This window comes from Sarcophilus harrisii, chromosome 1 (genome assembly GCF_902635505.1).
Source record: "Sarcophilus harrisii chromosome 1, mSarHar1.11, whole genome shotgun sequence".
Taxonomy (NCBI): Eukaryota; Metazoa; Chordata; class Mammalia; order Dasyuromorphia; family Dasyuridae; genus Sarcophilus; species Sarcophilus harrisii.
Genome location: NC_045426.1, coordinates 706,818,738 through 706,844,436, shown reverse-complemented (window position 1 = coordinate 706,844,436; position 25,699 = coordinate 706,818,738). Strand labels below are relative to the sequence as shown.

General features: G+C 37.7%; 1 protein-coding gene across 1 annotated transcript in view; it reads right to left on the bottom strand.

Annotated features, from left to right (window-relative positions):
* The window catches only part of MTMR3 (myotubularin related protein 3), a 170,145-nt gene that overhangs the window by 74,678 nt on the left and 69,768 nt on the right, over window positions 1-25,699 (bottom strand). The window contains exon 2 of the mRNA XM_031948894.1: window positions 4,642-4,709. The gene's annotated coding sequence lies outside the window, so the exon portion shown is untranslated. The remainder of the gene's footprint in view (window positions 1-4,641; window positions 4,710-25,699) is intronic.

Below are 25,699 nucleotides of genomic sequence, written 5' to 3'. Positions count from 1 at the left end.
TAAATGCCCATTAACTGAAAAATGACTGAACACACTGCAGGACATAGTATAATGTATTATTAATGTCCTCTAAGGCAGAGCTTCTTAACTTTTTCCTCTGATGATCCCTTTTTGCCTGAGAAATTTTTACATGACTCCGAATATGTTGGTATACAAAATGGGTATACAAATCAATTTACTGAATTTTTTTTTTTTTTTACTGATAAGTCATAATTTTTCAATCCTCACATTCAGTTAGTTATGAGGTCAAGTTCAAGAAGCTCTACTCTAAGGAATGATACCTCTGAAGAAACAGAGAAGCATGGGAAGGCCTGGGAAAGTGGAGATATAAAAAATAAGAACATTGATAACATAAATAGTACACACCATGCACAGGAAACCAAATACTCTACAAGTATAAATCTAGCCCCAAAGCAGAGAAGACAGAACGGGCCTCCTGTTCCTCTCAAAGAAGTAGGAGGTAGAATACTGCAGATATTATCAGATCTGGCCAATACATAGGTTGTTTTTCTCCGCCCCCCCCCCCCCCCCCCTTCCCGATTAATTTTTTACTTTCCTTTTAAAGAAAAGCTCTCTGGGAAGGGGAAATGGGGAGATATCTTTTCTTTTAATGTTCATTTCTAAGAACCTATCAATGAACGTTAAGAATATAAAATCTTTCATTATTTAAAGAATATGGGAACATTTGGCCATTGTCAATGATCTTGGAAAGACCAAGGAGAATGGAGACAAAACAGAAATGGGTAAAAGTAATAAGAAAAACAGAAGAGAAAGAAATCACCAAGCAGAGAGATAGGCATGACTCATGAAAGCAAAGTTATAGAAATAGGGTTCTTTGCCATCCTTGCATCCTGGCAACTGGCAAAACCTAGCAAGCCCTTCTCAGAATGTTTGTTGCCTACATCCATAAATGGAGGAAATACCAAATTTCAGTCAGTAGAAATAATTTGTTTTCCCCATACAAGTTCCCAAGTTAGGAAACTATGTTGAAGAATGTATTTTTTTCCAATTAATAGTATTTTATTATTTATTTATTTATGTTTTATATATATATAAAAAATGCTATAATAATATAATATATAATAAATTAATAGTTTTCAACGTTCACAAGATTTTGAGTTCCAAATGTTCTTCTTTGTCCCTCTTTACCATCCTCCTTCCCCAAGACAGCAAATAATCTGATAAGTTATACACACAAAATCTTATTAGTCGTGTTGCGAAAAAAGACTCAGAACAAAAGGGAATCAGAACACAAGAAAGAACAAAAAGCAAAAATAGTATGCTTGGATTTGCATTCAGGCTCCATAGTTCTTTCTCTGGATGTAGATGGCATTTTTCATCACAAGTCTTTTGGGAATGTTTTGGATCATCATATTGCTGATAAGAGCTCAGTCTAATATAGTTGATTATCACATAATCTTGCTGTTATTGTCTACAATGTTGTCTTGGTTTTGCTCACTTCACTCAACATCAGTTCATGTTAAGTTTTTTTTAGGTATTTCTGAAATCAGCCTATTCATTTCTTATAGCACAAGAGTATTCCATTATATTAAAATAACATAACTTGTTCAGCCATTCCCAACTAATGGCCTTTCCCCTAGTTTCCAATTCTTTGCCATTAAAAAAGAGCTGCAAACATTTTTGCCCACATCGGTCCTTTCCCTTTTTATGATCTCTTTGGGATATGGACCTAGTGGTGGTATTACTGGATCAAAGAGAATACACAATTTTGTAACCCTTTGGACACAGTTCCAAATTGCTCTCTAGAATGGCCAGACCACTTCATAACTCTAACAACACATCAGTGTTCCAATTCTTCCACATCTTCTGCAACATTTATTTTCCTTTCCTGTCATATAGTATGTATTTTTAAAGGGGTGAATAGAATAGTTAACACCTAAAAAAAGGTAAACAATATTTATCATCTAAAAAAACAGGGATTAATTATATAGCGCAAAGGTTTGTTGTTTTTTTTTTTTTTTCTTTTTTTATAAATCAAGGACAAGCCATAACAGGTAGGGGATACAATGGCAGAGATGCAGGAAGCATTGCAGTGAATTCCTACAAATTCCTCCAAAACAAAAATGGATCAAACGAAATCCTGATGGGGAAATCTAAGAAAAAGCTAGGCCAGGTTGACTAACATAGGGAGACAGTAGGGGATACTGAGAATATAGTCTGGCCAGAAACAGCTGTGCCCAAGAAACAGAGGAGGTACAAGACCTTCCATACTAAGGAGGAAAAGCTGCCAACTAGCAGCTTTGTCACCTACTCCCCAGTTCTAGGATGCATCTAGGGCAGAAGGAAGATGGGATCTGTGCCCAGGGAAGGTATACCAAGAATCAGCCACAGATCATAGGCAGCATACAGAGAGAGAAGTTCCAAAGCAAGCAGTATCTGTGTGGTTCCTATCTCATGTGCTGAGCAGGGTTTTAACTCTAGCTTCTAACCTGTTCTGAAGTCTACAGGGGAATAATTAGGGAAGGAATCCTGGACCAAAGAGAAGGCTATAGTCCCATAATTCTAAATCACCCTAAGTTTATTGTTCAGACCCAAACTCAGGCAGGAACAAGACCTAGGAGAAGGGAAGAGGAAGGGCAATGGAGATAAGTAGTGGTAGTGCTAGGTAAAGACAACAATCAGAATTTTTCCTGTATCGGACTACTTTGGGAACCCTGATAAGATTATAGATGCCCCAACCTGAGTTATCCTGAAAATCCAGATTAATATTCAGTATCCCCCCAAGGAAGAAAAAAAATAAATTAGGTTTTTGTCTCCAGATGTGCACAGACCCTACACCTGACATCTGAAGTCAGGAAATTAGCTAAAAGAATAAGAAAAAAAAAGAATCCCACCATAAAAATCTATTATGGTGACAGGAATGCTCTAAACACAAAATTCACTAAGAGAATGACTCAAATTTCTTCAAGCAAAGCTTCAAAGAAAAATATAGCCCAAGTACAGTTCTGCTAGAATTCCTGGAAGAGATGAAATTTTTTTTTAAGTTTAAGATGCTGTGTGTATGTGTGTGTGTGTGTGTGTGTGTGTGTGTGTGTGTGTGTGTTCTCAATGGGAAAAAGGTTAGAAGAGAAACAGATGCAGAGGCAATTTTCAAAAGAAGAAATGCAAACTATCAACAATTGTATGAAAGAATGATCCAAATCGAAAAAGGAAAAAAAAAAAGTTAACCATACTCGTTATGCTGACAAATGACAAGAGACTAAAAAGATCAACATTAAGAAAGGCAGACTGAAAACAGGCCTACTAATAGACTGTTGGTTGGATGAAGAATTACTACAAGAATTCCAGGATGACCTTTGGAACAAAACTAGAAAAGCTATTAACCTGTTAATCCAGAAATACTTCTATCAGAAATATGCCCTAACAAGATTATAAAGGGAAAGGTCCCATAGAGACAAAAATATTCATATCAACAGAAGACTGGGTGCCTATCAATTAAGGAATAGCTGACCAAATTAAAACATATGAATATTAACAGACTATTATATTCTTCCAAATATGAGAATTCAGAATCACTGAGGAAACTCGAACAGATACAAAGTGAAACTTGCAAAACTTACATAATATAAAAGAAAACAAGTGAAGGACATTAGGGAGTTTTCTGCCTTTCTTTGCATCTTAGCATAATTCCTGGCACACTGTAGTCACTTAATAAATACTAAGTGACTAACCAGGGATACAAAGAAAAAGTGAGGAAGTAGTAAATTAACCTTGGTTGCTGGTCTTCCTCAAAGGCTAGGGGGTCTGGTGGAAAATCATCTGACAGAATTCCTGCTTAGGTATAGACTGGCCTCATTACAATCTTGAGTCAGTAATCACACTTTAAAAAAAAGAAATTATCATTGCAGGCACATGAATGGCAGTATCACAGGTTCCTGGATCTAGAGTTAGAAGTGATGCTAGAAACCATCTCATCCAACTCCGCATGACAAAGGGGGAGGAAAAAAAAAATAATAATCATCAGAAGCCCAGGATAGTAAGACAGTTTAAGGTCACACAGGCAGTCAACATCTGAGAAGGGACCCTAGTCTTGGGACTTCAAACCAAGAGTCCTTTCCACTAGTCTCTCTCTGCTAGAAGTCAGCTGCATCAATCATCTAGATACCTGGCTGTATTCAAGGAGGGCTTTTTCACACTGGCGACTTTCTACCGGTCTAGAACAAAAATTTAAAACTAGCAAAATAAAGCAACAAAACTATAAAGTTAAAATGGGGCTCAAATGGAGAAATATAAGATACCCCCAACCCATCTTTTTAGAGATGAAAAAAGCCATAAGTATAACACTACCTGTTTTCAGACTTTTTATTGTATTTTCAATTGTTCTAATTTTTTTCCCTTTCCTTTTTCTTTTGGAGAAAGGTTGTTTAAAATACTATTTGTTTTATGGGATATTATTCTATCTATAAATATATATGGAATATATAAAGATTCTAGAGGAAAATGATCATGAAGTAAAAAAAAAATAGAAGACATCAATAAAAACTTTTTATTTGCTAAAATAGAAAAGTGAACATTCCCCTGGTTAAATTTTTTAAGATTATTTTAAAATTATTCTCTCCTGCTTTGATATAATTCTTTAGTCAACACAATAGAGGAAAGCAGAAAAAAGAATGCACTTACCAAATGTAGATTCTTTGTCAATAATTTTTCAAAGAACTTTTTTCTGCTAATACAGTTCACATTGAAACCTACAAAAGAACACACATTTGTAAGATATAAAAATCTTAATTTGTGATAAAAACCATATTATTACAGGTCTTTGAAATTTTGATTAAGACATTAGTCTGATATCATTAAGTGTTTAAAACATACCAACATAAGATCATCATCTTTATCATGATGATAAAGATTATAATAGATGAGGCCTTGGGTAGCTAGGTGGGTGTTAGCAGAAAAAGCCTGAAGCACCGATAGGATTACTCCCAAGGACAAATAGGAAAGATACAGATGAAGTCAACCTTAAATGAGCCTTTTGTTCCAAAAGTGGACTTTTCATTACCATCTCCCCCCAGGTGGGGAGGGATCTCCAGATTATATTGCCCCTATAAAAGATCCTCACATGGTATATATAGATACCATAAGGCAGGACATCATGGTGGACTTCTCCTTGTTACAGCTAACTCCTTTAGGGTGCTGAATCCCTTTTTCAGGGTTAGTCCATCAGCTAATGGTGTAATCAATTCCCTTCCCTTGTTAATATCTTTGGGAATTGATATATTCCCTTTAATGGTATCTTCCTTGTGGTTAATTCAAAGTTTCACTAGGGAAACTTTCTTTTCCCTTGTTAACTGTTAAAACATTGCCCCTTTTTTGCTAACACCTTTTAATTCATATAATGCATAGCACCCCTTTGTAATGTGTGGCTATAATGATACGATATGATGGGGATAGTGACAATAAAAATAATCAGCTAGTGATTGAGAACATTTTGTTGTCCTAGAATAAAAACTGCTAAGCATCAATATAACCTTCAGAAACTAGAACCCTAAGCTCAGAGAATGTTAAAATTAGGAGAGAACTTGGAGATAACAGTAAAAACCTCCTTCATTCAACTAAAGAAACAGGCCCAGAGAGAGAAGGAAAGTCTATGGTATCCAACTTTCCAAGAATCCAACAAAATGTTAAACCCAACACATTAAAATTATTTGTCTCAATAGAGACTAGTATAGAAAATACAAATGACCCTTTCTTTCTGTGTAGATGAGCCCTTACTTTTCATTTTATTTAAGATTATAGTTAACAGCCTTGGTCTTTTTAGTTCAGGGACTTATTCATACCTAGTTTAATTTTACTAAGGGTTATCTAACTTTTTATTTAAAAGGCTCAGTCTAAAGGCCTTTAAAGGTGAAATACAAGGAATTTTGTTTTTAGCTTTTTGTTTTCAAAATATATGCATAGTTTAACATTCACCCTAGCAAAATCTTGTGTTCCAATTTCTCCCTCCCTTCTCCTATACCCTCCCATAGAGAGCAAGTGATATGTTAAACATGTGCAATTCTTCTATAGATATTTCCATAATTATCATGGTATGCAAGAAAAATCAGATCAAAAAGGAAGAAAAATGAAACAAAAAACAAAAAGCAATCAAACAATGAAAAAGATGAAAATGCTATGTTGTGATCTACATTCAGTCCCCACAGCTTTCTTTCTGGATGCAGAAGGCTCTCTCCATCACAAATCTATTGTAATTGGCCTGAATCACGAAAATACAAATAATTCTTGCATCAAGTATGCTCTTATTCAGGCACAAAAAAAGAACTTCCTACTTTGGGGAAGATTTCCCTTCAGAGATTGATTCAGAGGGCCAACAAGAACTGGTGAAATATCTGAAGTCACATGAATTAAGTTTATATAAAGGATACAGTAAAATCTTAGAGACAAATTGACAGAACATACATTCCCATAATTAAGGAATTAATTCTTTTGCAGCTAAATATAATCAATGGAAATATGTTCCCTCCCTCCTTTCTGGCTGTTTAAATCCTTTTCTTGGCTTAAAAAAAAAAGACACTAATACACTGTTGGTGGAGCTGTAATTAGCCCAACTGTTTTTGAAATGATTTTGGAATTAGACCAAAAAAGTGATAAATAATGCCTATCCCCTTTGATCCAAAGGCTCTGTGAGACCCCATAATAAAGTATAAGGCAGAAAGTTCCTAGAGACACCACAATTATCAGATCACAGTACTTGTGGTAGCCACAAACTGGAAACAAAGCAGACACACACACACACCCCCATCCCCATGGTACACAAATGTAAATTAATATTGCCAACATGCTGATGAATATCTTAAATTGATGATGTATCCAAAGGATTCAGGGAAGCATGGGAAAACTGATATGAAATGATGTACAGCAAAGAAAGCAGAACCAAGAAAACAATGAAGACAATGACTAAACAATGAATAGAAAGAACAAGAAGCAGCAGCAGCACAAGAAACTGAATGCTCTGTGATGCTCATGATCAGACTTGGCCCCACAGAAGAGAGGAGAAAACAATACTTGCCTCCCTTCCCTGTGGAGGGCAATGTAAAGATCAGACTGGGTGGGAATTGGTAGTTTTGCAAACTTGGTTTGCATTTCCCTCCTCTTTCTTTTCATTCCCCCTGCCCCCCCAACTACCAAGGTTAGCTCCCTGAATAAGGGAGGGATGGAAGATCAGACTAGGAAATGAAACTGATGTAAAAATTAAATATTAAGAGCCGAAATGCTGTTGGTGCTTTTTTTTGTGTTGTGTAGGTGTGAGAGGGTTAATTAAAATTTGTTTCCTCCTTAAAGGCTCAGCTCGGGAGCCAAATTTCTTTGTGGAGCTTCCCTAATCCCCTCCCCCCCCACCTCCCATCTTTTCATATTCCCTCCTTGTTCAAGTTTTCCCAGGAGCCTTTAGTTTAGCTCTTTTATCCGCAAGTTAAGCTGTTCCTTTGAATATGCTTCTCTATGGCCCCTGTGGAGCCCCATCTTCCATATGCTCCTCTTGAGATGGGCAAAAGTTGTTTTTCACTCTAATGGTGCCAGTGTTATGGCCTAGAATGCTCTCCTTTCTAACTCTGCCCACAGACTCCCTGCAAGACTTAGCTCAAATTTGACATCTGGGTCTTCAATCCTTTTGAACAAGGTCACAAGCAGCCATTTCCCCTTGAATTTTTATTTTATGGAATCTTTTTTCTAACAACGAACTACGATTTGATAGTTGTAGGCTCAAAATTTCAAAAGCCTTCCAAATTTACAGCTTCAGAATAAGGGAATGAGTTATCTAGACACACAATTATAGTATGTCAGACTTGCAAGAGCCTTTAGAATCAGAGAGAAAAAAAAAAGTAAAGACAGAACTGGAAGGAAATGTATAGGTCATCTCATCACTGAATGAAAATTGCTCTCTCCAAAGTTACCAATGAACTCTTAGATGCTCAAATCAATGGCCTCCTCTTTACCCTTTTTGATGAGTCAGTCAGCATTTAAGAAACAGATCCTGCCCTGGAGGAGCTACCAATGTAAGAGAAAGTAAACATGCCAAAAGAATACAGACAGGATCAAATGGAAGTAACCAACAGAAAATAAGAGCATTTGAAATTGCTGAGCCTATACTCCTAGAGAATACTCCCTTATATCTACAGGCTGACCACTCCCAGCACACTGGCTAATATAAGGCTTTATCTTGGCTCCTCTTCTATTCTCCTACTTTTATATTTGGGGATCCTATCAGCAACCAAGGAGTCAATAACTATCTCCATATAGATAAATCCCAGATCTATATCTCTAACCCTAGTCTAACCAGATCTGAGCGTCTGACACACACACACACACCCCTCTCAGACTTCCAATGGTTCCCAAAGTTCTCATTCCAAAGCCTTCCCAACCAGACCTCTTCCTGCCTACCCAGTCTTCTTACACTCTGACACTGCTCTTTACATTGGTTCCCCCCCTGTGGCTGCTAGTGACCGTCCCTCTGTCTATGTGTGTGTGTTTTAAAAAAAAAAAAAAAAAAAAAAAAAAAATTCAGATGCACTCTAGAAGGAGCTTTCTCTGCTTTCCTGTCTCCCTAGGTTAAAGTAATACATAGCAGACAGTAAAAACTCAAATGTTTGCAGACTGACATACGAAAACAGCGCCAGAGGCTCGGTGCCTTCTCAAATGAAGGTTATATCGCTCCTGTGGCCAGTCAGAAGCCCTTCTTCAGAGTATCAGTGAAGAATTTGAAACTCAGGGAGATCAAGGGACTTTCAGAGCCATAAACTTAGTAGGTGCAGAGACAAACATACCTTTTCGGATTCCCAGGTCCCAGCCCTTTCCCCTATCACCTTGTGATGCAAGTTATTAAAATAAAAACACTAAAATCTGATCTTACAAATTACACCAGGAGAACACACTTGGGGTGGGTGGAAGACTTCTACCACATTGGCAAGATCCTCTGTTAAGTCATGGAAGAACACCCAGGATCAAAAGGCATAATGGGGCAAAAGATAGAATCCCTTCTTCAGTGAGATCACAAAAGCACTCAAGTATAAAAAAATTCCCTATACGTGGGACCAAGCTTTCCTGACACTCACTAGCCATCAACCCCCTAGGAGTTTCCCACTATGCAAAAGCATTCGTAAAGCATCAGTCTGACTATCACTCCTGCACTCAAGAAGCTCCCTATTGCCCTGGGATCCAGCATCAACTGTGAGGCAGTTAAACCCCTTCACTATTTGGCACCAGTTAACTTTCCAAATTTATTTCTCATTAGTCTTCTTTGTGTACTCTTTTATAGCCAAACTGGCCATCTGCCATCCCACAGACTTGATATTTCACTACCCTTCTCTAGTATCTTGCATGGAAGTTCAAACTTTTCAAATTCCTCGCTTCCTTCAAGTGTCTCATCTGCCAGACATCTGCAAAGCATAATCTGATCCCTTCCATACTGGTTTCATGTACCTGCGCCTAATGAGTTGTCCTGAACATAGAAGGAACTTAATTCTTATTGGATTAAAATGTAAAATCCATCAACTGTAAAATATTTATTTCTTTCACCTTGTGCTACATGCTCTGGCCACACAAAGACACTTAAAGACATTGTCCCTGACCTATAGAAGATTAAAATATTGAGGCATAAACAGGTGAGAAATGACTTTAAAATTGAATACAGGAAATACTGTAAAGGCAAGACAAGATTAAGTACTAAGTATTTAGCACAGGCATTCCCTCATTTTTCTGGGGGAAAACAGAAACCTGTTTTACATTTTCATATTACACACACTCTGCATGTTTACTACCATCACTTTTTTAAAACCCAGACAAGCAATAAAATAAGAAATCGAGTCCTAATTTATGACACTTGCAATTTCCAACAGGTGAATGCTTATGCTTTATGGAAATTTAACAACCAGAGAGAAGCCAATATAAACTGGCTCCAGCACTCTCCAGGTTTAGTCTCACTGTTCTTGTCTTGTTCAGCTCCGATCAGCTTCCTTTCTCCCCATCTCCATCTCCTAGGGTCCCCCAGCTTCTGACAAATCTCAGCTTCAATTTCTACCTACTACAAGAAACCTTCCCTGAGCCCCATTAATGCTCCTGCCTTTAAAAATTGTGTAACTGAAGTGGTGCAATAGATAGAGTGCCGAACCAGGGATCAGGTAGCTCTTCATGACACTTCCAAGCTGTGTGACCCTGGGCAAGTCACTTCACCCTGTTTGCCTTGATCTCCTCATCTGTAAAATGGGCTAAAGAAGGAAATGGCAAATCACTCCACTATCCTGGCAGAGTCAACATGATTGAAACAACTCAACAACAACAATATAGTCAATCCTCAACACTCGCCTGTGAGACTTCTCAACTTCAGGCATTCATGTGACTATTAGGCGCCTCATTTTTGTGCTGACAATCAAGCACATTCACAGTATGTGCAGTGAAGGGAAAAAAAAAAAAAAACAAAAAACACACAAGAGATGTGATACGCAAGAGCTTGTATCTCCATAAAAAAGCAAAGTAGGTCATAAAAATGTCCAGGAATTTATGGTAGAATGTGCTGCTCTCTTAAGCAGGGGCCAGACCAGAGAGCCTCCCACCTCCCCTTGCCAATGAACTCCCTGCCAGGGCTCCCTGTCCATGCTCACACCACACCGGGACTCGACTTGCCCTGAGGCATGTGCTTTTCACCCGCAAAGTGCTCATCCAAAGCCAAAAAAATTTTTAGAGATGGCAGGCTGCCATGTTCACTATTTTCACTTTTTTCCTCTCATGGTTCTCTTTTGGTCTGATTTTTTTTTTTTTCTTGCACAACATGACTAACAGAAATATGCTTTAATAGTTTTGAACATGTATAACCTATATCAGATTGCTTGCTGTCTTGGAAAGGGGAAAAGAAGAAAAAATTTGGAACACAAAATCTTATCAAAATGAATAATGAAAACTCTTCATATTTATTTGGAAAATAAAATATTTAAGAAAACCTATATGCAGAAAATTATTTTCAGCAATCTTAGCAAAAGATTAGTTTTTGGTGGTAACAAGGCACCATTTTCTAGACTCACTACCCCAGCGAAAGCTGAGACTTCACTGTAGCTTTTCTGTACATAGTCGCTTGAATAGTGTCTCTTCCATCAGTTCATGGGTACCCTTTGGTCAGGTCCCATTTTCTGTTTTTCCATAAACACCTGTCACTCAGCACAGTACCTGCCACAAATTAAGACAGATGCTTAATACTGATTCACAAGCCTTCAAAGCTTTTTCAAATTACAGAATGCTCCCCACTTCCCATTTCCATTTCCCTTCCCCTTCTCAGTATAAAGTTACGAAAAAGCAGCATATGGAAGAGGAATCTGATTGTTCTATTTGGCCTCAGAGGACAGAATAGGGACAATGATATTAGACCAGAGTCCAGATTAACATAAGATTTTTTTTTTTTTTAATCTTAGAGCTGTCCAAAAATGTCATGGGTCATTTCTAGGGGCGATGGATTCCCGTTACTGGAAGTCTTCAAGTAAGAGTTCAATTATAACTTGTTATAGAAGTATAATCAGCTTTGGGATCACTAGTTGTCCCGAGGGCCTTCACAGTTGTACATCTTCATGAATATAAATTAGCCAAGAAAGACTGAGCCCAAATAGCAAAATAGTAAGAAGGTAAATTTGGAAGGAAAGGGAGAAAATAAGCAATTGGATACAATGCTATAAAAAGGTTGGGTCTTTGGGCTTTAGATCCTGAGACCCTAAAACTGCTGAAAACTTGAATATCAAGGGCTTAAAAGACAAGTTGAAAACATGACTTAGTAATTTAAGTCTAGGGACAGCTGGATGAATAGAGCACCAACCCTGAAGTCAGAAAGAAGAGTTCAAATCCGCTCTCAGACACAACACTTCCTAGCTGTGTGATCCTGGGCAAGTCACTTAATCCCAATTGCCTTCTCAAAAAAAAAAAAAAAAAAAAAGAAAGAAAGAAAGAAATTTGAGTCTGTCAAGCTATGACATGATTATTTCATATCCACAAGAGGGAAAGAGAAAGGAAGTAGAGGAAGAAAACCAGTTAGGCTAATGCTACTGTTCTCCAAATGGACAGCTATCACAATCAAAAAAGATACAAAAGAAGTCTAAAAGGTATTACATCGCTCATGAGCAATTCTGAAAGCTTATCAAGTCCATCACCGTTTCTGTGGCTTTTCAAGGAGCTGAACTTGAATCCCTCATGGATCTGAGTATTGACCTACACAAAGTCACACAGGATCCACAAAAGGATGTCTGTCTGATAGGCGAGAACACAAACAAAAGCTGGTCGTTATCTAATTTATCTTTGAGTTAAGATCAGTACCAGTGATAAAGAGATATAAAAATTTGAACATGTACTTACTAAAAAGTAGTAAGTCACTGTCTTCCAACATTGGAATTATCTGATTCTGTTGGATAACAAACAGGACATTCTGCCTATCAAATCAAGATTTCTTTTCTGAACAAGAGATCTAACTTCCAAGAATAATCTGGACAAGACATCATTCCCTCTGTATTGTTTTCCAATGCAAAACATAACAGACTCAGCAGGAGGGGCAGAGGCCCCAGATACACCTATTCAGAATCCCTGGTTTCCAGAAAAATGATGAAATGATGGGAAATAACAGTAAAATCTTTAGTGTGCCAAACACAGCAATGCAAGAATACAGAAGCTAAAAATTTGGTATTTGTTTCACAGAGAAACTTTAATACCAACACAAATGACTGCTACTATTACCACTACTACTACTACTACTACCACCACCACCACAATTCTTGCCACCACAGCCACTTATAATGCCTACTATATGTCAAGCACTGTGCTAAACATTTTACAGTTATTATCTTATTTGATCCTTACAACAACCCTGGAAGGTTAAGTGTAGCTATTACCCCAATTTTGCAGATGAGGAAACATGTAAATAGGATAAAATGACTTTAAGAGTCACACAGTAAGTATCTGAAGCAGAATTTGAACTTAGGTCTTCCTGACTCGGGCCCAGTTCCCTATGCACTATGGTGCTTCCCTAGCTGCTGTAGAGTCATTTTTCAAAGGAAACCAGGCTTCCTCACACATCTCTGCCCCCAATCTCTCCATTATGGTTCAATTCAAGACATCCCTCACCCAAAAGGTCTTTCCTGATCTTCCTAGTTCTTAGTGCTCTCCCCCTTCAAATTAATTTACATATATTCACACAAATCTGATGTGTTCCTCAGCAAAATGCTTGGTGCCAGGGGATGGGAACTGGTTGCATCTGTCTATCCCCAGTATCTAATGCAGTAAGAGTGTCTTGGATACAACACATGCCTAAAACAGAGGCAAGCCCATGGTCCTCTATGCTCTCAGTATTCAGAGAGCATCAAGAGCTCAATCAAGGGGAAAGCTTCCGCTTTCCAGGGAAGGACCTGGAAGGAGCGAGGTACAGGATGAGTGGCCTGGATGGATTGAAACTTGAAGACAGGACCCCTCTCTTTGCCTCTCTGGAGTCCTGATCTAATAAGTGACTTCTCATTCTTTGGCCAAAAGGATATTGGAGGCGTTAAGTCTTCCAGAATTTTTGTTGTTCAGTGATTTTGTCACCATGTGATCCCCCTGTGGAGTTTTCTTGGCAAAGATACTAGAGTGGTCGGCCATTTCTTTCCCTAGCTCATCTGCCAGATGCCTGCCAGACAGGGTTACACGACTTGCTTAAGGTCACACAGCTACCAAATGTCACATTTGAATTCAATCTACTGAGCCCCCTAACTGCCCTGCCTGGCATATAGTAAATGCTTAATGTTTATTGACTGACATACATAAATGACGAAACAGGCTCAGAAAGAGTAATCAACAAACATCTGTTAAGTATCTGATATTGGGGATATAAAGATCTAAAAAAGAAATTGTCCCTCCCCTTTAGAAAATATGTACATACGCATGTATATATAAAATAAATATAATTTCAGCAAGAGTAGCACCAGCAACTGGAGAAGATGTAGGGCACTCAGAAAGGGCTTCACGTGGGTGGTATCTGAACTGAGAAAGATTAAGCTTGGGAAAAGGAGCCAAGATGGGGGGGTGGGCATCTGAGTGCAGAGAGCAGGAAAGAGCTACAAGCAAAGAACACATCTTGGAGAGCACCTGGAAGGAGAGAAGGAGCTGGAGCTTCCGAGGGCCAAGGAAGCATCAGAATTTGAAGACAGTTCTTTCTTGAGGTGCCCAGGGTGTCCAGCATTTATTAAGCATCTACTATGTATGCCCTCTACAACAGCCAAAGGCAGTCCCAACAACCCCCCTGGTCCTGCCCTCAAGGACAGTCCTTCCCTAGTCCCCTGCTACTACTTTCCTGCCACACTGAATCTCTAGAGTTCTACCTTTAAAGAGCTTTCAGAGGCCCATAAGCCAATCTCCCCATTTCAAGATCGGGACTCTGGAGCCCTGAGAAGCTAAAGGACTTGCTCCAAGCCACCAAAGTACAAGTGATGGATGGGACCAGCAAGTGAAATCATTTGCAGGCTCCATCCACACTGCAGAACAAAACTGGGCACATCCCAATGTGAGGGACGGAGGGATCCTTAAGTAGGCGAACAAAAAGCAAGAATAATTATAATATCCAGCATGTAGAGTGTGTGTGTGCGCGTGCTAGGAAGAAGGAGATTCAAGTGGACACATAGGTTAGACCACACTGAAGAGGTCTCAAAATGCAGGGCCAAAGGATCTGGCCTTTATTCTGTAAATAATGAGGAATCATTCAAAAGATTCAAAGTTTTTGAGAGAGGCAAATGGTAACAGATATACTTTGGAATGCCTGGTTCCGATTTGAAAATTTTTACTAGTGGGGTTATTTAAAAACAAACTAGAAAGGGCAGCTGAACCACAGCACAGTCAAATAATGCTCTAGAACCAGCTGGCATGTTATTAAGTTAAGTGTCGGTCACATTTAGTGGGTACCATTTTTTTCAACTCCAACTATATTTTGAAAGAATGTCTTCTCACCACACCTTTAACCCCAAAAAACTCGATGAAACATCTTAGTTCTATAAGATCTCCAGAACAAAGAAAACAAATGATCACCAACCCCATGCCCATCCTATTCCCTTTTCAGATAGGGAACTCGGCTTGGGGAGTTTTGGAAACTCAACTTTGAGATAAATTCATTAGCATTCTTCTGCTCAGCTGTGGGGCACAGATAAGCAGCTAAAATTTTTTTTTATCATTTCCTCCCCTCTGCACAGTCAACTAATTCCCTAAAGAAACTCCAATGAGTTAGTCAAAGATATCAACAAAACAGAGTTCTAATCAGGATTCTTGGAAAATTGTTATAAATATTGTGGAGAACTGCTTCGACGGAAAAAAGGATGAGCACTCATTCTAACAGTAAAAGCTCTATTTAAATAGACAGTGACCCCAAACTCACAAAGTGAAATTTTATCCCTCCTGTTCCACTGGTGCAGTTCATTATTTGTTTACAAGCATTGTGGAAAAAAAATGAGATTGGCCTAAGTTTCCTTTCTCAACACTTGCCCCAAAGGAGGCCTGTACAAAAGCAGGGTCTGTAAAAGAGCTGGCTTTTTAAAAATAAATAAGGTTAATAAGATCAATTCATTTGAGTTCCTGGATAACATTTTGGTGAAAACTTTCCCAAATTTGAATGCAGATTTACAAAAGATTGTTGTAAAAATACAAAGTCGTGTTTGTTTTTTGGGTTTTTTGGTTTTTTTTTTTGGGGGGGGGGGTTGTACATCAAATATACTTTTTTTTTTTTTAATCTTCCAAAACTAGGCAGACTGAAACTAGGCAAGGGGGAAAGAGTATAAATTCCCAAAGGAGTAGAAAAGGCCAGGCAGGCAGATAAACACCTCCCACAAACATCAGGTGCCTGATGGCTGCTTTCAGTCCTTCTGCAAAAATCAGAACGTTAAGAGTTGGAAGGACTTCAAACTACAGAATAGAGAATGACAGAGGGAAAGGAACTTGAAATCTGTTCATCTGAAAATGTCTGGGGCAGAATTTTTAAAGACTTTTAGATTCACAAAGTATTAGAGGCAAAAGGAGATTTGGAGATGAGGAGATGAGGAGTGTGGAGGAAGCATGGGAAGGTAACTGGCTGAAGGTCATCCACAGAGCAGCATCCCTCCCATCACAATTTGATTCAATGAACAATCAGATCAATGTTACTGTTCATCTCCTTATAACCTCATACTTCCAGTGGGGTCAAGAGAAAATACAAAGTAAATGTATAGTTTAATTACCTGAAAAAATTATTTTAAAGAATTTTGATCTAGACCACCAGGAACTGTAAGAATTAACCTAATTTATAAAATAAATCAGGATATTGTATACAGAATACTTCAGTCAAGTGTCTCTTTTTACCCTTCAGTTACTTTAAATACATCTACTTGTCACTCCTGAAAGCCTCCTATGCAGCAATTCCTGAATCTGGGCATTGACAGTTTCCAAAGCATCCTCCCAATCAGGGCTGAAGCTAAAAAAGATGACAGGACTGGCCAGGTCCCACTTTTAGTTAAAACTGCCGATGATTATGTTCTCCACGTACCAAAAATTTAACATTGATAGTTACGTTGGAAAAATCAGAAAGCCTGACTCCAGCAATGGAAAATGCTTTTTTGCTTGTGTCCTGTGAACAGCTTCATGACCGATCTTTGGCCAAGTGTCATCTGTTCCCATTAAAGTTCCGGTAATCAAAAGGCAAAAAAGTTTGGGCTTCTACTACTATAGGCTCTAATACTAATCTAGTACTAATTGCAGCCCTGGCCAAGTAACTCGATTTCCTGGGAATTAAAAAAATAAATAAATAAATAAAAGCAACAAGATTGAAGCCAGAATCAATTTTATGGTCATTTTAAGGAAGGCAAGTAGGTAGCATGAGGCTTAGCTGTGTGATCACAAAGAAAGTTACTTCACCCTGTTTGCCTCAATTTCCTCATCTGTAGAATGAGCTGGAGAATGACAAATCATCCCAATATATCTATGAAGAAGACTCCAAAATGGAGTCATACAAACTCAGAATCATGACTGAAAATGACAGAATATCAATTAAATCTCTACACAACCTAAATAACAGCCTGCAGGGTGAGGGAGAATGAATAATCAAAGATAATGCCAAGGTTACGACCCTGAAAGACTTGAAGAATGGTAGTGCCTTCAAAAGAAATAGGGGGGCAGCTAGGTGGTACAGTGGACAGAACACCAGCCCTGAAAATCAGGAGAATCTGGTCTCAGACATTTAACACTTCCTAGCTGTTTAACACTGGGCAAGTCACTTAACCCCAATTTCCTCAGCAAAAAGAAACGGGGAAGTCTGAAAGAGTTCTAAGGGAATGATAATACATTCTGTTTTGGATATGATGACTTGAAGATTTGATATGAAAGCTCCTAAAAAACAACTGGAGATGGGAACTGAAGCACCAAAGAGAGTCTGGGGGGATGCTGGGAATCATCAGCAAAGAGATACTCTTTGGACCCAAAAGAGCTGATAAAGTCAAAGTCAGAGGCCTGGAAAAACCCCAAAGTTAGTGGACATGATCTGAGGAGAGAGAAGAAAAATCCAAAGAGGATAAAATATCCAAGAGAAGACTGAGATGGGATGAAAGAGACAAACCCTGGGGGAAAAAAAACAAAACAAAACAAAACAAAAAACACAACTTCTGGCCATGCTCCTTCTAAAGGAAATCTAATGACCACTCAGAAGATAGAGAATGTGAAGAAGGTAATGCACTCTTGGACAGCATCATTTTTAATTTTTATTGAATTATAATACTGAGTAATCTAAATATCTTAGATGATCTCGATTACTAATAACATGTAGCACTTTCATGTATATTAAATGTTTATCCACTTTTTCCACTTTATTAGTAAATATGCCTCAAATGAGGCTGTAAGGGTAAAGCGTTTCAATTTCAGGATCTCAGGTCACTCATTTGTCAAATGACAGACAGAGGAAAAGGGGGATTAAAAAAAAAAAAAAGGAGAGGAGAAATAGAAAAGAGGAGGAAGATGTAGCAGTAGTAATAATTTTATTCAGCTAGAAAGTTACTTTATCCATCTGGCCAAGTCCACAGACCATTAAATACAATAATGATAATAATAATGATAATAATAATGATAATAATAATGATAATAATAATGATAATAATAATGATAATAATAATGATAATAATAATAGCTAACATTTATATGGCAGTTTAAGATTCACAAAGCATTTTACATATTACCTTATTTAAAATAATCTTCACGACAATCCTGTAAGGTAGACACTGATTTTACAGATGAGTAAATTGAGGTTGAGAATACTTTAGCAGCATACCCAGGACCATGCAAACTGGTATCAATCAAATAAATACAGGGGTTGAATCATTACAAACTAACAGCAAGAGAGCAACTTGTCCAAACTATTTCCAATCTAAATGCCCCCCAAAAGAGGGGATCAAGATAATAAATAACAAGCTATTTCCATTGGTCTGCTGCTGTATTTTACACAGCATCTCATTTGATTTTTATAAAAATTGTGAAACAAGTAATTCAGGTACGTGAGTACAGCAAAGGGATAGAGAAGAGAACTATAGAAGAAGAAAAAAAAAATAACAATTTAGTGGATAAGGAACGTCTTCACTTAAATGATTTGTCCAGTCACATAACAAATAAGCAACAGAGCCAGTAATTTAAACTCGTGGCTTCTAACTAAAAATATTGCTTATTCTTTCTCCCACACATTCTAACAAGCAACAAACTTTTAGCAAAATCATCTCACTGACAATCACCTAAGAGATTAGATCAAAGCAGGCCTTCAGTATGGAGAAATGGGGGGGAGGGCAGGGAAGGAAGAGAAGAAGTCATGTGTTATCACACTACCCTGAAAAGGGAGATTTGAATTTCATAAACCAGAGCCAAATTTTACTATTCTATATAACCATGATGCACACAGAGAGATGACAAAGTTTAAAAGACCCAATCTGTATAAAGTTAAGAATTCCGTTTTCTACTGTTCTAAATTTTAGATTTTGAAAATTAATCAAATGTCCATTTGAGAAAAGTATGTACTCAAATTTTCCCAAACAAATCAACAAAAACCTAACAGCCTCTGATAGTCTGTGTCCCCCAACCCTCCCCAGCACACCAACCACAAAATTAGCTCTACTGAAAGAGTTCAATTAAATACCTACTGTTTAGATGCAGCCAACCCTTGACTATCAAATGACTAACAGAGAGGAAATGATCTTAACCAGGAACATCAACTATCTTCTCAAAAAATATTTTTAACAGCACCAATTCTACATGGCCTCAAAAGGAACCACCCCTTCAACTTGTAATGTTTATCTCATGCAAACAGAGAGGCTGCTTGAGCCTAAATCATTCATAAATATGTACAAGGAAAAAGGCTGTGGCCAACCTAAAGCCATAATAATTGATGTGGAAGCCATGGCTGTTCCAGGTTGGAGCAAAATGCTGTCACATCCAATACAAAGATTAACGTTAACTGAAAAGAACTATTAAAGGGCTTTAACTTATGGTTTTAATTAATACTATTTCAGCAAAGAATTTGGAGAAGAGACCATAGAGCTAAGTTAACAGTAACTGGCATTCATATGATTCTTTAAGATTTCCAAAGTGTTTTTTTTTTTGTTTGTTTTGTCATAAATCAAATTCTTTATTTAAATAGTTTCTATTACCTAGCAAATACCTCTCTATCAACTTTCTTCTATAAAGTAAGAAAATTAGATCATATTATGAGTTTTTTTTTTTTTTTTTGGCAGTTCTAACATTTGATGAAATGGCATGTTAGGTAAGGTCTGACAGGAGGGGAGTTGAAGAGAAGTAGTCCTAAAACTTGGGACACTGCCCATAAAAACATTACAATAGAGATCTCTGAAAGAAATGATTATGTAAAGGAGGGTCCGAGATATTTGAAGACAAATATCTGCCAATGTCCATTTTGACACACACACACACGCGCGCTCTTACCTCTGCCTGACATTATTTATGAGTTGTCCTATGCTGTACTTAAGTACAATAATAATAACTCTATAGTCATATTGCATGTTATAAAATAATCTGGGATTTTATTTGTAACTGAATCCTAGGTAGAAAAGTCAGAGCATTTTTTAAAATCAACATTCAATAAAGTAATGTTAGCTTTTCTTAATTACCTCTAAGGTAATATTTTTGTCCCATAGGAGCAGTGAGTTATGCTGTCCCCTCAGAGAGATTACTAACATCCTATTAATAAACAGGAAATCTTTAATTACAAAAAAAAAAAAAAGAGATTTTCTACTTGCTCAATTCAAAAAACTACATCTTGTCAAAAGGATTTCACTGCCTTAAATTTGCCCTTAACTAGAAAGAGGGATACATTAGGATAGTATCTTATACTTATAGTATCTGAAGCTTACATTAAAAACATGACTATATTAAAGAAAATAAGGGTGTGTTTCCACCTCCCTTTATCTTACTGTACACCTCCAACTCCCGCAAAGGAAGGATGCTGTAAACTCTCTTATCTTTGATTTCCTTTTATATGATAGGGGATTAGACCAGATAAATTCTTGCCCAATCCTAAATTGGTGGTACAAGATCTCAGGAATAACAACATTCTCAGACCACTTGCTCTGTTTCCACCTTCATATACAGTCATGAGAGCACCATAGAAGCAATGTTCTTTGACAAAGAGGCTGACATCTCAACCACTATCTATGCCAATTGCTAACCACTTGACACCATAGAGTAGGCAGCCCAAGACCACTAGGAATAGCATTCAGCTCTCCCCCTCTTCCTCCCCCAAAACAAATAAACATCAGTCCAGTAAAATACAGGCTAGCTCCCTGGAGGGCTTCAGAATCAACCAGAGTCAGGATAAATCAAAGTCCTTGGTCTTTAGGGGAAGAAGTGAAGGAGGCAGGCAAGTTGCCATGATACTTGACTTATCCTGGATTCTGGAGTCCGGAGTCACCAATCTCTCTCCTCCTCATCCTGCCACCAAGTGACTCTGGCCTCCCCTTCCTCCCCACCCCCCACCCCCAATCCTTGCCTATATGATTATCTTAACACCAAGCACCAAGGGTGAGGAGAGCCATTATCCAAATATATGCTAATAGAGTCATTATCTCACATTGAATAGGTAATTAGCCTTAGAAGCTCAATTGTCCTATTCAAGCATAATTTTTTGGAGTTTCAAGCCCTCTACAAGTCTCAATTCCAGTCTTACTCTACAGCTAGCATCCAAAGAAATAAAGCTTGTGGATACATGACTTGGCAACTGTTTCTCCAGATGCTACTTCCTACCTCCCCAGATAAAGTACTTGGTATTGCCAAATAATTTAGTATCAGAAAATTAATATAGTTTAATGGAATCTAAAGATCATTGGTTCTCCTGTGGCTTCCTAAAGACCATGAGATTTTTCCAGGCGACTTACAGCTGAATCCTTACATATACTATCTTTCCCTGTTAAGACTGAGTTTCTTGAGAAGACTGCCTTACTTTTCTATTTGTGTCTGGAACACAAATAGCCAGTGCTTCTGCAAAGAGCTTTCCAAGTATGAAGAGAGAGAGTAGAATTACTGCAAATTTCTCTGATAAAAGACCTCATCTCTCAAACACAGGGAATTGAGTCAAATTTATAAAAATAAGAGCCCTTCTCTAATTGATAAATGGATAAGACATAAAACAGGTGGTTTTCAGATAAAGAAATCAAAGCTATCTATAGTCACAAAAGTTTACATCACGACTTAGAGAAATACAAATTAAAACAACTCTGAAGTACCACCTCACATTTTTCTCATTGACTAACATAACAAAAAAAAAAAAAAAAGAATACTAGAGGGGATGTTAAAAAAAAAATGGGACAGTAATGCACAGCTAGTGAAATTGGGAACTGGTCTAACCACTATACAGAACAATTTGGACTACAAAGCTGGTGCATACCCTTTGACCAGCAGTACCACTACTTGGTCTGTATCCTGAACAGATCAAAGAAAGAGGAAAAGGACTATATATATATATTAAAGCATTTACAGCAGGCCTTTGTGGTGGCTAAGAATCGGAAATTGACGAGATGGCCATCAGCTGGTGAACGGCTGAACAACCTGTGGTCTATGAATGTGATGGAAGATTATTGATTGCTGTGTGAAGAGCAGATTGGCTTCAGAAAACCTTAAAAGATTTATATAAACTTTTTATAAACTGGAACAAAGTGAAATGAGCATAACTATGAGAACATTGTATATAGTTAAGCAACTTTGATCAAAACAATTCTATGGTACTAATTAAAATGCTATTCACTTTCAGAGAGAACTGATAGACTGACTGGAGACTGAAAAAAAGATTTTCATTCATTTATTTTTTCTTGCTGTTTTCCCCAATACAAAAAATGTGGAAATGTTTTGCATGACTTCATACATATGAGTATTGTATATTTTGTGCTCTCAATGGAGAGGGAAAGTGGGGGGGGGGGGGGAGAAAGTGCCAGAAGGGGAAACTCCAAATTTAAAAAAAAAAAAAAACAAAAAAAAAGTTTCATCTCACTTAATTCTTTTAATTTTGAGTGAAATGATACAATTTATTATCTTCTCCATTTTTATAGGTAAGGAAACTGAGGCTAGCATTATTTTCTTTCTTCCACAGGTATAGACTTTAGGTGCAGACTAGACTTTCTCTATACCCCTTGACCTCACATACCAAAAGTGCTCTCAGCTCCTAACTATACCTCTCCCTGGGATTATCCGATTCCTCCCTGAAGCAAGAAGGCCACTCCAGGCTAATTTTATCTTCATTCCTCTCCAAGCTTCACTCTGGACTTTTCTGACTTTCCTCTTACCATGAAGGAACCCCCGTTCACCTCCCGACTACCCCAGCTCCCTTTTTTTTTTTTTTTTTTTTTTTTGCTTCCTGTCTTTCCCCATTAGAAAGTAAGATTTTTGAGAAGAAAGTCTCTTTCTCTTTGTATTTGTACTCCCAGATTTTACCATGTCCATGATAAATGCTTATTGATTTCAGTGACTTCATGAGACACCGAGTACAGTAGGCATCTGAGGCAAGATTCAAGGCCTAGTTCTCCCTCACTCCAAGGTCTCACCAATAAAGCATGTTTCTTCTGAGGTCGAAAAGCAACATCAAGTATTTAGTTTTGCTAACTTTCAAACTCCTACTGCCAGGGATTTCTTAAAAATGAAAAAAATTTACAAATAGCTGCCAACATTTAAGACATCCAATTTACAAAAATATTAGCTAATTATTAAAAGCACACAACAAATTAAAAGTTCTTTATAAATCCTATTTTAATTATACGTTCAGACAAACTGCTACTTTTTTAAAGCCAGGATGGCTGAATCATCTAAGTTACACTGAAAAATTATTTAAATATTCTTGCTATTATTTAAGTATGCTTCTAATATACTTGAGACTCAATAATTCATATGTAAACTTTTGTAAAGTTTACAAAGTTCCTTCCTCAAAGATTCAGTCCTGATCACCATTCTTAAAGTGGCACCAGCACGGGACTCATCACTCCGGGTTCTATTCACTCAAGAACAAATGCCACATCTTCCCCATCAAATGCCTTCTGTCTCAGTTCTCTTTTTATACTTTGTCTCCCTCTATTAGAAAAGCTCTTGGAGAGTTGGAACCGTCTTATTTTCTTATATTTGTAATACAAATAATTATCCCCATTTTATGGATGGAAAAACAAGGGGAGGTGACAAGAACAGTTAAAGAAGTGTCAAAGCCAAGTTTCAATGCCAGTCATATGAACATCTTATGACAAATACATAATTTCTCACTAGATTCAATCTAAAAAAGCTAAACTCTTCGTTACTCGAAGTTCAGATCTTAGTTTGTTATCCGAGTTAACATTTAAATATCACATCGATAAATTTGTTTCACTAAAGATAAATATCACTAGAAACAGTGGGGAAAGAGTGCAAGAGCGCTATCTAAACCTTTCCCTGGACTTTTGGTGGGACACTGACAAATCTCAAAATGTTACCTCCCCAAATTTTCCAGATGTCAGAAAGGAGATTTTACAACTTGTCTGTCCCATTGTTTGTCAGCAAGAATAAGCCTCGATTATGCTCATCTAAACTTCACAAGCTCAGCATGAAACTACTCCTGATTATTCTTCCTTATTAGAAAGAAAAGAATATCATTTCATTCATAAAGCTGAACATCTAGTAGAAAGGATGCTGCAAACACTAATAGCTGTAATAGTTACTATTTGTGCAAGTGTATTAGAGGATACAAAGGGTGCTCAGCAAAATGGGAGCGGGGGGAGAGAAGAGAAATGGCACTGCTGACCTACTGGCTCCTGAATGATTTATCTCTAACCCTGGCAACTAACACATTCACACCATAGTCCCGATATTGCCATTTGTCTCTACGACAAGTCCACTTTGTTGGTTGTTGTTCTTTGTGCTTGAAAAAGACCAAAAGAACAACTTCTCATTCTCTCCAAATAGGTTCTACTTTTCATCGAGCTCATTTGCTTAGAACCAACAATCATGTTCAGTCAAGCAAGCGTTTATTAGGTGCCTACCATGTGCTAGGTACTATGCCAAGTGCTAGAGTTTCAAAAAATAAAAGTATCAGTCACTGCTCTAAAGGAGCTCAGAGTCTAAAGGGGTCTCCTTGAAGTATTTTTGGAATCCCCTTTCCATCTGTCCATCCCTCTCCTCTATCACCTAAATCAAAGTTGTTATCAAGGTCAAAGACTTCTAAAACCAAATTCTCAAATCTCACTTTGCTTCCTCTCAATTTCCACTCCAGTTTAGATACTTATAATCCTCTTAGTCACTTAGCCACCCTTCCACCTTAAGACTCATCCTTCCAATCAATCCTCAAACCAGTGCCAGGTGTTTTAGGGTACTTAAAACCCACTTTCCTTTTTCAATACTCCATTAGTTGGCTGGTCATACTCTTGATCTTGCCATCACCCACAAATATAGCACCTCTATTTAAGAATTCTGAAATTCCTTTATCCTAGCATAATCTAGTGGTTTTCCACCTCTCCCTCTGATATAACCATATTCTATCCTCACTATGACCTCCAATCACTCGACCATTCGATTTTCTTGCAAGTCATCTCCCTTGCACTAGCCATTCTTCCTCTCCATCCAGTCTCCTTGAGTAACCAATCCAGCTCTATACTGTACTCCTCTTTTGAATCTCTACCTCCTCCCTTATATAGCTGATTATACTCAGTTAAGCCTCAGCCTTAGATCATTCCCACCATTCGGTACTTTTGTGCCTACACATCTATTGAAAAGAGAAAAAAATCACAACCATTTTTTGAGTGGTTCCACTACAGATTTATGCTATATAACCTCAATAGGGCTCTCACTGCTACTCAGCAATCCTATTACTCCACTACTCTTGACTCGAGTGAAACCTGTATGACCCGAGTGAACTCTGTAAAATTGTGTAAAAAAAAAAAAAAAAAAAAATCACAGAAACCACGTACCCTTTAATCTATAGCTCCAAATGGTCTCACATCCTCTCAGAGTGAGATAAGCTGTACCATTCAAGAACAAATCAAACTCCTATTGATCTCATCAGAAAGTCACAATCCCAAGAAAGATTTCATATTCAACTGAGAATTATCAAACTTCCCCTAGACTTACACATAAAATAGGTCTTCTAAAATTGATTCTTTGCAGACCTTCCTCCATTGAGAAAGATATGCCTGCTAAGAGAATACCTCTTGGTGTTTTTTAAACAATAAAGCCACCCCCT